Here is a 14,056-nt window from a genome sequence, read left to right as displayed (position 1 = left end):
CTCGGGCCACCTTTCCAGGGTTGAGCTCCAATCCTTGTTGGGGCGGTTCAATTTCGCCTCCAAGATCATGCCACAGGGGGCGGAGCCAGCAAGCCATGGTGTAGGTCGACTTCACCAGAGCTCCACACAGCTAGCCCAGCTTTAATCGATTTAATTAGCGGACACGGGTCCTAAAGATGGGGAAAACCCTCAGAGACAAAGAGGGTGCCTCAGGGGCCACTGCAAAGGCAAAAAAGACCCAGGGCGACCTGAACAAATTCCTCAGCAGGCGTTCCACATCGCACCCTGATGGAGGCAAGATGGCGCGAGAGGCGCGAAACTTCTCCGAGCGGGAGGGAGCCGACTCGGAAGCCGACAGCTCTGACGCTGAAGTTTACAGCAGAGGTGAGCCGGACTCCCTGCCCCTAACTCGAAGCTTCCTCCAGCAGTCGCTGACGCAGGCCCTTAGCCCGGTCATGAAGGAACTATCGGACATTAAGGCCGAATTCCAGCAGCTCGGCCACAGGGTAGAAAGCCTGGAAGAAAGCCAGGACCTGTTAGTCCAGCGAGAAGCGGGAATTCACAATCACTTGACGACTATGTCTAAGATGATCAATACTGCTTTCCTGAACCTGGAAGACCAGGAAAACAGAGGGCGGAGGAAAAATGTGCGTTTGAGGGGAATACCTGAAGCGGTTCAAGCTGAAGATCTAGCCGATGCAGTGCGTTCCCTGTTTGCCTCCCTCGTGGGTGAAGAACAAGCTGCCACCATCGTTATAGAAAGGGCACACAGAGCTCTCAGGCCCAAGCCGGCGGTGGGTGAGCCGCCCAGAGACGTTGTTTGTGCTCTAATGAACTTTTTAGATACTGCAGCTCTCCTGAAAGCGGCAAGGGAGAAAGGATACCCCTCTTTGGATGGTCATAAAGTGCAATTATTTCAAGATCTGGCGGCGAGCACACTAGCTAAGCGCAGAAATTTGCACCCTTTAACCGCGCTCCTAAGAGAGAGGAAACTACCAGTAAGATGGCTGTTCCCCTTTGGCCTCAGCACCGCCATAGGAGGGAAGCAATACACAGTAAGACTCCCGGAGGACTTGCTACCTATATGGGAAGCATTGGGATCGGAAGCTCTGGACATTCAGTCATGGCTTCCTTGCAACCCGACATTAGACCTTCCAAACCTACCGCAGGCAGAGGAATGGCACTTGGCGCAAAAGAAGAAATCTCCGAAGAAAAGAATCCCTTAACCCTTCTGGACGTGTCTGAATTGAGATTCCAGAACTCGCCATAAAAGGGATTTTAGCGAACGCTATGTCCCAGCCTTATAGGATTCAGGTTCTATATTAACTGTCTAATTGATCCTTCAGTGTTCCTATTGTTTGCCTCTTCAGCCCACTTTCCTTAATCTATGTCTGTTCAATCCTAATTTTGCCCGCTTTCTCCCTCATAACTCTTTTTTCCCTTCCTTTGCCTTCTCTTCCTGTCTCATTTTGTGCTCCATTAACAGGTCGTCACAGGTTATGCAATGTTTAATGTCTGGTTGCTCATGGCTGATAACCCGCAGAGCTCTTTTGCCCTGTCTCCATTTGCTCCTATGGCGCTGACACTGAGCAATAATTTAATGAGACTGGTACAAATACCGGGTCCTTACATTGCAGAATGTCTGTACATGCCTACTGTCCTTTTCTCTTTATTGGGCTTAGTGTGTGTGAGGCCTGGCTCAAGGGTGTGTACACACTAATTTCCCACCAGTCGGGGTTTATAACCCCCCAGGTAGTTATTATATACTTGGTAACTGCCCCGTTACCCTCTTCATCAGATGTTTTGTTCATGTATTTTTTGTTCCATTTGTTGCCCTGTGTCGCCCTCTTCTGGTCATTTAGAACTTCTGCTCAGGTTTACTCTTGTTTTTAATGACTGATCTAAAGGTATTGTCTTTCAATGTAAATGGTATGAACACCCCACAGAAAAGGAGTCAGATCTATCATATGCTCCGGAAGGAGGGTGCAGACTTAGTTTTCCTGCAAGAGACCCATTTTAGGCATTTACATATCCCCAAAACAGTTAATAAACACTTTGCGGTTTGGCATCATGCATCCTACTCCTCAGCTGCTAGAGGTGTTTCTATTGCCCTAGGTCAGAAGGTCCCATTTTCTTTAGAAGCCAAATTAGCTGACCCAGATGGTCGCTTTTTATTTTTAAAAGGTAAAATAGCTAACACTAAGTACACTTTAGTGAATTTGTACGCTCCAAATAATGGACAGATCACTTGGCTGCTACACACCCTAGAGACTCTAAAAGCGTTTAGAGAGGGATACATCATCATAGGGGGGGACCTTAATCTCACGCTTGATCCTCTGATAGACTCGACCTCCATAGGTCGCCCTACCTCAAGAAGACAGTTGAGGAGACTACTTATTGCTCTCAGAGATTTGGGGGTCTCGGACGTCTGGCGCCTCCTTCATCCTGAGGAAAGGGATTACACCTTCCACTCACAGGCGCATAATTCATACCAGCGCCTGGATTATATATTTGTTGCTAACCACCTGCTGTCCTCGGTTTCTGAGGCAAAGATAGGGAACATAGTCATTTCTGATCATGCGCCTGTGAGTGCGGGGGTGAGGATTCACGCCCTACCTCCGAGGTCCTGGGTCTGGAGATTGAATGAGACGCTCCTGGAAGAAGAATCCCATAGGAAGGCAGTTGAGATATGTCTCAAAAATTATTTTCAAGAAAACACTGGGAACCTCGCTAATGGGACATCACTCTGGGAAGCCCATAAAGTTGTAGTCAGAGGGGAGCTCATCAGCTTGGGATCCAGCGCCAAAAAGCGTAGGCAAAAACAACTAGATTCCCTTTTACAGCAAATCTCCACACTTGAAACCCTTCACAAAAAAACTAGGACGGATGAGGTCTTGTCGTCACTCAAGTGCTTGAGACATAAGATCACTGATCTTTTGAACATTAGAGCAGCAGGGGCCTTGAAGACACTGCGCTTTAAGCAATATCTCCACGGTAATAGAGGTTCTAAGTTGGTATCCAGCCTAATTAAGGGCCAAAGGAATAGGTCTTTTATCCAGGCTATTAGGTCAGCCTCGGGCCCCCGACTTATCAACACCCCAGCGATTGCCCAGGAGTTCTGCTCCTTTTATTCGAATCTGTATGACCTCCCGGTACCCCTTACTACTCAACAAATTGAGGAGCGCACCTCGGATTTTCTCAAATCCATCAATATCCCAAGACTCTCAACAGATGATATACACCGGCTGCTGCAACCATTTACAATAGAAGAGGTAGATAAGGTCCTAATGTCCATCCCTACAGGTAAAAGCCCCGGGCCTGATGGGTTCCCAATCTCTTATTATAAAAAATATAAAGCTATTTTAATCCCGCACTTCGTTGATACATGTAATCTCCTCCTCACGGGTGGTTCCCTGACCCCACAAGCCCAGGAAGCACATATAACGATCATCCATAAAGAAGGAAAGGATAAGGAGATATGCGGTAGCTATAGGCCGATCTCATTATTGAATACTGATTTGAAGTGGTGGGCCAAATTGCTTAATAGCAGGATGGCTGGGCTGCTTTCTGGGCTTGTGGGCGAAGAACAGGTGGGATTTGTGGCGGGTAGGGAGGGTAGGCATAATGTCAGTAGAGTAATACATGCGATCACTCACTCCATCAAATTCAGATCCCCTCTTGTTCTGCTAGGCACGGATGCGGAGAAGGCGTTCGATAGGGTCAGCTGGGCCTATATGAGTAAGGTACTAAATGCCTTTGGTTTTCCGGAAAACTTCATTAGAGCTATTTATACTTTATACTCTGCACCATCTGCGAGAGTACTGGTTAACGGCACCCTATCGAACGCCTTCCAAATTAGAAATGGCACGCGACAAGGATGCCCTTTGTCCCCTACTTTATTTGTTCTCACCCTAGAGACGCTTCTTCTTAAGTTCCGACAATCCCCCCTGATTAAAGGAGTGAAAATAAGCAATTACACCCACAAGATGGCCGCCTTCGCGGATGACTTGCTGCTTCTAATGACTAATCCTGAAGAGGCACTACCGGAGGTTATGCAGATTTTCGATTCCTTTGGGGTTATATCAAATTTTAAGATTAATCTTGATAAGTCGGAGGCCCTTGGAGTCTCCCTTTCGACTGCTTTGCGTAATAAAGTCAAAGCCCTCACGCCATTCAAATGGCCTACACAAGCAATAAAATATTTAGGAGTAATGATACCGATGGATCCCAAGCTGTTGTTTAGACTTAATTTTCCTCCACTGCTTACCAAGGTCACCTCTGTTCTCACTAAGAGCAGCTCTCCTTTCCTGATCTGGCTAGGCAGGAAAAATGTCCTCACCACTTATATTCTGCCGTTGATTATGTACACCTTGAGAGCCCTCCCCATCTCAATCCCAGCTAGCTTCATTAATAAATTGCAATCTACCATGAGCAAATACTTATGGGATAGGGGCCGCCCTAGAATGTCCTTTCGCCTTCTTTCTCGTAGAAGGAAAAATGGGGGTATCTCATTGCCTGATCTACCGACCTATATACAGGCTATCAGTTTGGAGAGGTGGCTTAAATTGACCAGACAAGAGACGAACTGTATGCATATTGATTTAGAATTGGCTCTGTTGGGTAAGGAATCTTTTCACAGATTGTGGACACCTGGGAGGACAGGGGAGGGACCCAAGGTAGAGAGCGAGCTAACCAGGGGAATGCTCCATATATGTCATAAGGCTACGGCTCTAGCCTCTGCTCAGGGTAAGATATCTCCACTTGCTCCTATTTCAGTTATCCCTACACTCATGTTCCCACAAATTAAATCTCCATCAGATATATGGCTAGCACTTTCACACCATAGAATAGGAGACATGAAAAAGCTTCAAACTTCATCGGACTTTTACACTGCCCTCTCAGGTGACCCAGCCCCTAGCAAAGATTTCATCCAGAGAAATGATTTTGAGAATATTTGTAGACAGTTTTTGGCCTCTAAGTTCATCCCAATCCCTGATCCGTCGTGGTTGGAGAATTATGTATTATTACCTAGTTTACCCCATAAATGTACCACGCTCATTTACAGACAGATACTATGCGCAAGAGACTCTTATGTGCCACCATGGGTAGCTGAGTGGGAAAAAGAGCTCCAACTTAAGTTTGATGAAGCTGATATTAAGTGGATTCAAAAATCTTCGCATGGTTTCTCTAAGTGTATAAAAATTCAGGAGAATTCAGTTAAGACTGCGCTGCGGTGGTATAGAACGCCCGAGTACCTTTTTAAAATCAGGATACTTTCCACGGACCTCTGCTGGAGGTGTTCTGCCGCCACTGGCTCCCTGTCACACATCTGGTGGGCCTGTCCGGTCATCAGGCCCTACTGGGAAGGTATTGAGACTGCTATTAACGTAATTTGCACAATGACCCTGAAACTCTCAGCCCAGCTGATCTTGCTCTGGTTACCTACTCCAGACTTTCGTCCGGGGAAAAACAACTTAGCCACACAGTTGCTCATGGCCGCAAAACTTTTGATCCCAGTAAAGTGGAGATCAACTGACCCACCATCACTAGGGATGTGGCGTGATAGGGTCCACCAGATGTGCCAAATGGAGGAATTGATAGGTTGGACATATCACAGCAGAGACAGATTTTTGCAGTTATGGCAACCTTGGTTAAAATATAGATCAGATCTTCTCAACTCCCAGCAATGGGACTCTGAATGAGATTTGTGGTAGATGGCCTTTCCCTTTTTTTTTTCCCTCTTCTGCCCGTTTTCTTTGTCCGGCCTACTATAGAAATCTACTCTAATGACACACAGTCAATATATGTTTGTACCATATCATAGATAATATGAACAGTCTTGCTTCCATTACTGAAATGAGCGATTTACATAATACCCAGGGTTGACACAATGTTTGGGCCTTGTTCTTCCCCTCCCATTAATGATATGTACCTGATGTTATGTTGTGTATATTTGCACTGTAAGATCGATCGCTTTAAGGGCCATTTAGCCCTAGACAAGCGGTGGTCACATCCTAGCTTGTATTGTTAGGCATTGCCTTTGATGCTATGTATCTAAATGTGACTGTGATGTGATGCACGCTATATTACGCTTATACTATGTGATGATCTTTGTTTATTTGATCAATAAAAAGAGATTTCAAACAAGATCATGCCACAGGGCAGGGCGTTCACCTCCAGGCTGCTCCAGTTGCTGCCTTCGGCTCCTGACCAGGACAGCATCGTCCATCTGGACAGCCATGCCATGGCGGACTTGGCCATGTGGTCACTGTTCCTATCCTCATGGAACGGCATTTCCCTTTTTGTGCCTTCTTGGGGGCCGTCATACCCCACCGTTTTTTCTGATGCAGCTGCGTCCCGCGGGTTCACAGCTATTTTTGGGTCACATTGGATGGCTGGTCAGTGGCCCGTAGAAGTCTGGTCGGACCCTGAAGGTCTGAGATCCTCTTCCCTCCTAGAACTTTACCCTATTGTGGCGGCTGCCCAAGTTTGGGGACATCAGTGGGCCAATGCGCCTGTGATGTTTGTCACCGATAATCAAGCTTTACATTATCTTAAAAGGCAGAGCGAAATCACTCAAGATCATGTCCCTCCTCCGCAGACTAGTTTGGCTCTCCCTTTCCCATAACTTTCATGTTGTTTGTAGTCACATCCCAGAAGTCGAGAATGTAGCCGCGGATGCTTTGTCTTGCTTTAATTACCCCCTTTTTTTCCAGGTGATGCCAGAAGCAGATTCCACGGGGTCCCCTCCCCCAGCCTTCACTTCCCTGGTGATGGACTAGAGTCCCTCCTTTCATACACCAGGAACCTGGTACAACATTCCCTCTCCTCCAACACCGCCAGGATTTACCAAGCCGGCCTTAAAATTTATAAGGAATTCTCCAGGTCTCACCCGCAAGGTTCCTTTGACGACATCTCCTACATTTTGGCGTTCATTGCCCATTATCATCTCCACCTCAGGCTGTCTTATAATACTATTAAGCTGTACTTAGCTGGAATCCAGCACTGCTCCACGCTTCACAGTCCGGGCGGAGGTTCTATTTTTTCGGTACAAGCAGTCAAGGCTGCACTTAGGGGAATCCAGAAGAGCAAGGATGCCTCTCCTGGCCGAAGACAGCCTGTCTCCGGTGAGATGTTTAGGTGGCTTTCTTCCGCGTTGGATGGTCATCCTTTTGGGCACTCTCCCAGCTTGGTCATTAAGGCAGCTATGTACCTCGGATTTTATGGTTTCCTTAGGCCAGGCGAGTTCACTAGCACCACCTCAAAGCATCAGGGTTTGCAGAAGCAGCAATTGTCCTGGACCCAGGACCATTTTGTCCTCTGGTTACCTTCCACCAAGACCAGCCAGCACAGGCCCCCCACCGAGGTCAAGTTTTTCAGAACCTCCAATGTTTGGTGTCCGGGCATGGTCCTCCAACAATTGCTAGCGCTGCTGCTAGACGCTCCCCCTGATGGCCCGCTGTTGCCTTTCCACGGGGGTTTTCTGTCATCTGTCAGTTCATATCTCATATCAGGACACTGGCATCAGGTCTCGGTTATAACCCACTAGCCATCACTGGGCACTCATTCCGTATTGGGTCTGCTTCTGCAGCTTCTAAAAATGGAGTCCCGGCCCACGTGATTAAAAAAATGGGTCGTTGGCGTTCCTCTTGTTTTACGAGGTACATTCCAAACCCAAATGTCGAGATATCCCAGGCTTTTTGTAATCTCGTGCTCTGAGGGAAATTAAATGATTTGTCACTGCTCCGGTCTCCTCGCTTCTTTTTGCCCACTGCTAGGCTTACCCTCACTCCTGGCTCCGGGCACAACTCAGCCAGCTTAGGGCAGGGGTAGGTGCTTCTCCTCGTCAGTTGCCTTTAGCCTCTACCACAAGTTGGAAGGCTGAAATGTCAGCCTAAATTTGTGGGAGGGGCGTCTGACCCCTCTTAAGCGCCAGTTCCCGACTCCTCTGGGCGCTTCCTGTTCACCCCCCCTTTTCTTTTCAAGTTCCATTTAGGGTATGCCCACTGGTAGGCTTACCTCGCTCCTGGCACAACTCAGCCAGCTTAGGGCAGGGGTAGGTGCTTATGCTCGTCAGTTGCCTTTAGCCTCTCCCACAAATGTAAATTTGTTATTGAAAGAAGACATATTCATGTCAGCTGTAGCCTCTGTATAGTTGGTAAAGTTCAACTATCATATACCAATATCATTTACCAGGGTATGAAAGTTCCAAAGTACTCATGTGAAAAGCATCATACATTATCACATAAGGACTAGAGATCAGCGAATGTCTCAAAAATTAGACAAATTAGAGAAAATCGCTGAATATTCAGAAAAGATTTGTTTCGATCCGTATTTATTTGCAGCGAATCGCGTTAAAGACAGCTATTTTCTGGCTGCAGAGCGCCTGTATAGTGGTGTAGAACACTGTGGCTTGCAGTAACACTTATAGGGAGTCTGCTGTGGTAGTGAAACAATAATGTGAGTCATTATGACACGCACATGAAAGGCGTCGCTCTTAGAATCACTGCACACCACTTATTTGGGCAGTTACGGGGCCAAAACTGATCAAATAACTCAAGTGTGAACTCAGCCTTACAGGTCGATGTTAGCGCCAGGTATAAAGAACTGCGCACTCCTTTTACACCGTCATCAGCTGATTCCACATAGAGATCTACAGAACCTGTTTTATTAAATGCTTATACAAGTAGAGCCCCCCCTGACAGAATGGAAAGGGTGTCAGCAGTAAGTTTGTGTTGACGTCACTGATTATTTTGCACTTCCTCTCATCTGTCAGAACAATAACCCCACAAAAAACAGATCCTGTCTGTTGAGCATCCGCCTGGTGGCCACCCGACTGTTTAGGGAGGGTGGGCAGGGACTGGTGGTTTCCTCCCCTTCCCCCACCTTTGTTATGGTTACCCCTGGCCCCTGTTTAGCGGATGCAGGCTAGGATTAATATGGGGTTAATGCTGGGATCCGGTTTAAGGGGGGAAGAGGCGGGCATCTAGCAGGACATATAAGCCCCTGTCCTGCCTCTTCTCTGCCTCTTTGAGCGGAAGCGCTGTGTCCCTCACTCCCTCCCTTGAAGTTGGCAGTTAGGTTTATAATTTTCAATTTCGGTGGCTTCATATGTGGTTGCGGTTGGAATCTTTTATGTGGGCAAGGTACATGCCTGGTTGAATTTGTAGGTCACAGCTGGCGGCAGGTTAATACAACGGAGAGGTGTTGGAGGCAAATGGGCGGAACTGCCCGCTGGGAGACCAGCGGCTGGCAGAACGCACAGTTCTGATGTTTATGGTTTTGCCGTTTGAAAAATTAGCTGTGGCCGATTACCACCCAACAACAATAAAGTGGTTAAAAGAAGAGCAGTGTCAGTGTCCTTATTTGAAGGGGTTTCTTGGTATTGGTAAGGGGCCAGAAAGAGAATGGAGTTCAACCCCCCCTCCTTTTTCCTGGTTATACCGACAGTCTTCACTCGGTCAGCATTTGGTCAGTAATCCATCAGTATTGCTAAAGCCAATAAAAAACAGGAGTGTATCCAAAGCAGATATGACACGTGAATGGAATATTTGCATGTCTTCTGTTTTGTATCCACTCCTGCTTTGGGACCATACAGGCCTTACAGCTGCTACACAGACAGGATCCGCTGTGCGTCTCATTTTTCCTTCCTTTTGATAGACCAGAAGAAGGGTCAAATAAATGATGATGTCAACCAGGTCAAAAATACAAAATAGTGGCCCAGTCATGGAGTGGGGAGGGTGGAGAACAGCTTGAGAAGTCCACAGAGTGGCCCAATGACATAGTGTTGAGTTAGCAGCAGCATGAGGAGACCACAGAGTAGCCCAGTGACATAGTGTTGAGTTAGCCACAGCATGAGGAGACCACAGAGTGGCAAGGTGACATAGTGTAGAGGAGGCAGCAGCAGTAGCATGAGGAGGCCACAGAGTGGCCCAGTGACATTGTGTTGAGTTAGCAGCAGCATGATGAGGCCACATAGTGGCCTAGTGACATAGTGTCGATTTAGCAGCAGCATGACGAGGTCACAAAGTGGCAGGGTGACATACTGTGGAGGTGGCAGCAGCAGAAACATGAGGAGGCCACAGAGTGGCAGGGTGACATACTGTGGAGGTAACAGCAGTAGCAACATGAGGAGGTGTCATGCCCCACTCTGACGATGTGCGGAGGTCGGCCAGGATTGCAGCACGAGTTTAGTGTTTGTTTTGGAGCCGTGCTGGTTCCGCCTCTCATCAGGTGCACTGGGTGGGGTCATTAGTTTAAAGGGCTCACCAGCCCAGTGCTCTGAGCGGATTATACAAATCATTGTGGTCTTGGAAGCTAGGAAGGAAGGTTCTCTGTCTGTTCCAGCTCAGAGAGATAAGTGTGATTTCTGGTTTAGTTATTTTGTGTCATCTTTTCCATCCAGGTTCTGTGCGAGCAGGCTGCTCCTATTTCCCCTCTTCCCATCTCAGGAAAGTTAGGGTTTTGTCAGCCCAGGCACGGGGACACCTCATACCTACCTTAAAGGTCTGCAGATGGGCTGAGCAGTGCAGGGAAAGACGTCAGGGATTAGCTAGGAGGTGACCCTTCCCCTGTCTCTCGCCCAGAGCCTGGTTGGTAGGTTTTCTGTTATTCTGAGTGCACGCCCACCGTGACAGGAGGCCACAGAGTGGCACAATGACAGAGTGTGGAGGTGGCAGCAGCACATGAGGAAGCCACAGACTGGCAAGGTGACATAGTCTGGAGGTGGTAGCAGCAGCAGCAGGATGAGGAGGCCACAGAGTGGAAAGGTGACATAGTGTGGATGTAGCACCAGCATAAGGAGACCTGAGTAGTGAGGTGGCAGCACCATCAGGAGACCACACAGTGACCCAGTAACAGAGTGGGGAGGTGGGTGGCAATAACAGTACTCGCTGATGATGGTGGTGTAAGAAAGAGCACTTGGCATCAGATGTGTGGCATCAGGCGGGTGGCAGCATCAGAATAGTAGCTGAGGCAGGTAGCCAGAAGAAACCGGTCTCTTTTGTCAAGGTTTGGGTGAGGCAGCATGGATCATCTAATCTGGTGCATCAGACATTTTTGGGTAGAAATCCTGGCAGATCCACGCCTGATTCATCTTGACAACGGACAGGTGAGTTTTCCTTGCCTGGCCGCACAAAACACCCGCTCTGATGCCACACTACTGGCCGGGCAGGACAGCTTTTCCAAGGCAAACTCAGCCAGTTAAAGCCACAAATCCAGTTTGGCTGCCCAGTAGTGTTGAGCGAGCATGCTCGGCCGAACTGATGTTCGGCTCGAGCATCGCTATGGTCTGTATATCAGAGTGCTCGGCCGAATACTGCGGGTGCTCAAGTACAATTTAAGTCAATGGGAGACCCGAGCATCAAACCAGACACCCCCTGCTCTGAAGAAGAGTGTCTGGTACACAAAAAAAGGTTAGAAATTGATGGAAACCCTATCAAAATGGTTTGGAAACCGCATTAAGAGGATGGCTGGATGCGTCTTGTACTCCTATTATCTACAACATACAATAGATAACCACACAAAGGCTATATGCCAAAAGCCAGGCATATGCAAGCCATCAATCTATCCATGAGACAGATGACAGGCTTAGTCAGCATACCTTACAATGGCAGTCTTGTGCACTATGAGACATTCCAAACCAGCTCTCATCTGACTGAGAGCCAGTAAGTAGAGTTGAGCGGACACCTGGATGTTCGGGTTCAATGGGTTTGGCCGAACTTCACAAAAAAGTCCGAGTTCGGGACCCGAACTTGACCCAAACTGGACCCTGAACCCGAACCCCATTGAAGTCAATGGGGACCCGAACTTTGGAGCACTATAATGGTCCTAAAAAAGTCATGGAAAGGGCTAGAGGGCTGCATATGGCAGCCAAATGTAGTTAAGTGCATGGCAAGTGTGCTGCAAACAAATGTGGATAGGGAAATGACTTCAAATAACATAAAATACGTAAAAATAAAAAATCAAAAATCTTGATCTAGGAGGAGGTCCATATGGAGTAGGAGGTTGAGGAGTCGGTGGATGTGGCGGTGTAGGTGGAAGCGGTGGTGGAGGAGGAGGAGGTAGCCAACACTGGTTTTTGGTTATGCTTTTTATTTTATAATTTTTTATTTTTTGTTTCAATTTGGGTAGACCCCAAAACATTGGGTAATATAACCTGTGATAACCCTCTCCAGACGTTCTAAACAAACGTTCAGACAATACACTGGCTGCAGGGCAGGCCAGCACCTCCAAGGCGTAAAGGGCAAGCTCAGGCCATGTGCCCAATTTGGAGACCAAGAAGTTGAAGGGGGCAGACCCATCAGTCAGTACGTGTAGGCGTGTGCACACATACTGTTCAACCATGTCGCATGTCCCCATAACGTCCACGATCCAATTGGATATCTTCTCTATAAACTTTCGATGTTCTTTTCTGTGCCTACCATGGTGATCACGGGTAGCAGGGAATCAGGGTTCCAGGCCAGAGAGGTAGCCTGAGAAAGGGATACCACATCCAAGGGAGGTCAATGGATGAAATTAAATGTGATTGAGCGGAAATATGGGACAAATTATTGAAGCAGAAGTGCGCTGCAATTACCCACTCCCGACTCGGGGAGCTAGTGACCATAAATAACAATACAGGACTCTTAAGATGCCCTGCTATTTGAATGATTAATAAAAAATTACAGGGGATGTCACTGGGGTATTTTGGATTTGGAAACGTTAGACAGGATAGGCCCTGCTGCCGCTTTGTTGACTCTAGATAACTTCTGGCTGATTGCACGTCCCCGTGACATCCACGATCCAATTGGATATCTTCTCTATCAACTTTCGATGTTCTTTTCTGCACCTACCATGTTGATCATGGTTAGCAGCGAATCAGGGTTCCACCCCGGAGAGGGAGCGTGAAAAAGGGATACCACATCCAAGGGAAGTCATTGGCTGCAATGTGATCGAGCTGAAATGTGGGACAAGATATTAAAGCGGAAGGATCGAATGAAAAGAGTGTCAATTAAGGACAAATTTTTGAAATTTAAGTTCCTGTCACCTATGCAGAGCAGGGTTTTTTCAAATGGGTTAATGTCCCCCACCAATGGAACAGACTATTTTTGAAAATTTCGGGCCCTGTGAACTATGCAGAGCAGGAGTTTATTCACAGCAAAACTGTGTTCATGTCACCCACCAATTGAACAGACGATTTTACAAAAATTAGGTCCCTGTCACCTATGCAGAGCAGGGGTTTGTATATGGCAAAATTGGTAAAATGTCACCTGACAATGTAACAGACGATTTTTTAAAATTTATGTCCCTGTCACCTATGCAGAGCAGGGGTTTATTCATGGCAAAACTGTGTTCATGTCACCCACCAATTAAACAGACAATTTTACAAGATTTGGTCCCTGTTACCTATGCAGAGAAGGGGTTTGTATACGGCAAAATTGGTCAAATGTCACCTGACAAAGTAACAGACGATTTTTTTGAAATTTAGGTCCCTGTCACCTATGCAGAGCAGGGGTTTATTCACGGCCAAAATGGTAAAATGTCACCCAAGAATGTAACAGACGCTTTTGCACCATGCTCCCTCTTTTGCTGTGTTGGTGCCTCTGTGCGACCACCACCTCTTCCTCCGAACTAGACAGGTCACTCGCATGAACTTGATTCTATGTGGGGTCTAGTATCTCATTATCCTCCACATCATCTTCCACCCACTCTTTACCCCTGCCTTCCTTGTCGGTCTGCACACTTTCAAAAGCCCCAGCAGTTGGCACCTGTGTTTCGTCATCATCCGAGACGTGCTGCGATGGTCCTCCCATGTACTTATCTTGAAAGATAAGTGGTTGGGCATTGGTGCACTCAATCTCTTCCACTTCTGGGGCAGGGCTAGGTGGATGGCCCTGGGAAACCCTGCTAACAGAGTCATCAAAAAGCAGAAGAGACTGCTGCATGACTTGGGGCTCAGACTGCTTGGCTGATTTGCAAGGGGGTGAGGTGAAAGACTGATGGACATCGGCTGCAGGTGCCAACTGTGGTCTTTCAGCAGGAGACTGGGTGGGAGACAATGTGAAGGAACTGGATC

General features: G+C 47.5%; 1 protein-coding gene across 1 annotated transcript in view; it reads right to left on the bottom strand.

Moving 5' to 3' along the window:
• The window catches only part of STAC (SH3 and cysteine rich domain), a 564,997-nt gene that overhangs the window by 28,281 nt on the left and 522,660 nt on the right, over nt 1-14,056 (bottom strand). The gene's annotated exons all lie outside the window — the stretch shown is intronic.

The sequence above is a fragment of the Bufo bufo genome, chromosome 5, assembly GCF_905171765.1.
Source record: "Bufo bufo chromosome 5, aBufBuf1.1, whole genome shotgun sequence".
Classification (NCBI taxonomy): Eukaryota; Metazoa; Chordata; class Amphibia; order Anura; family Bufonidae; genus Bufo; species Bufo bufo.
The sequence above is the reverse complement of the archived record's forward strand: the minus strand, read 5'-3'. Positions and strand labels throughout refer to the sequence as shown.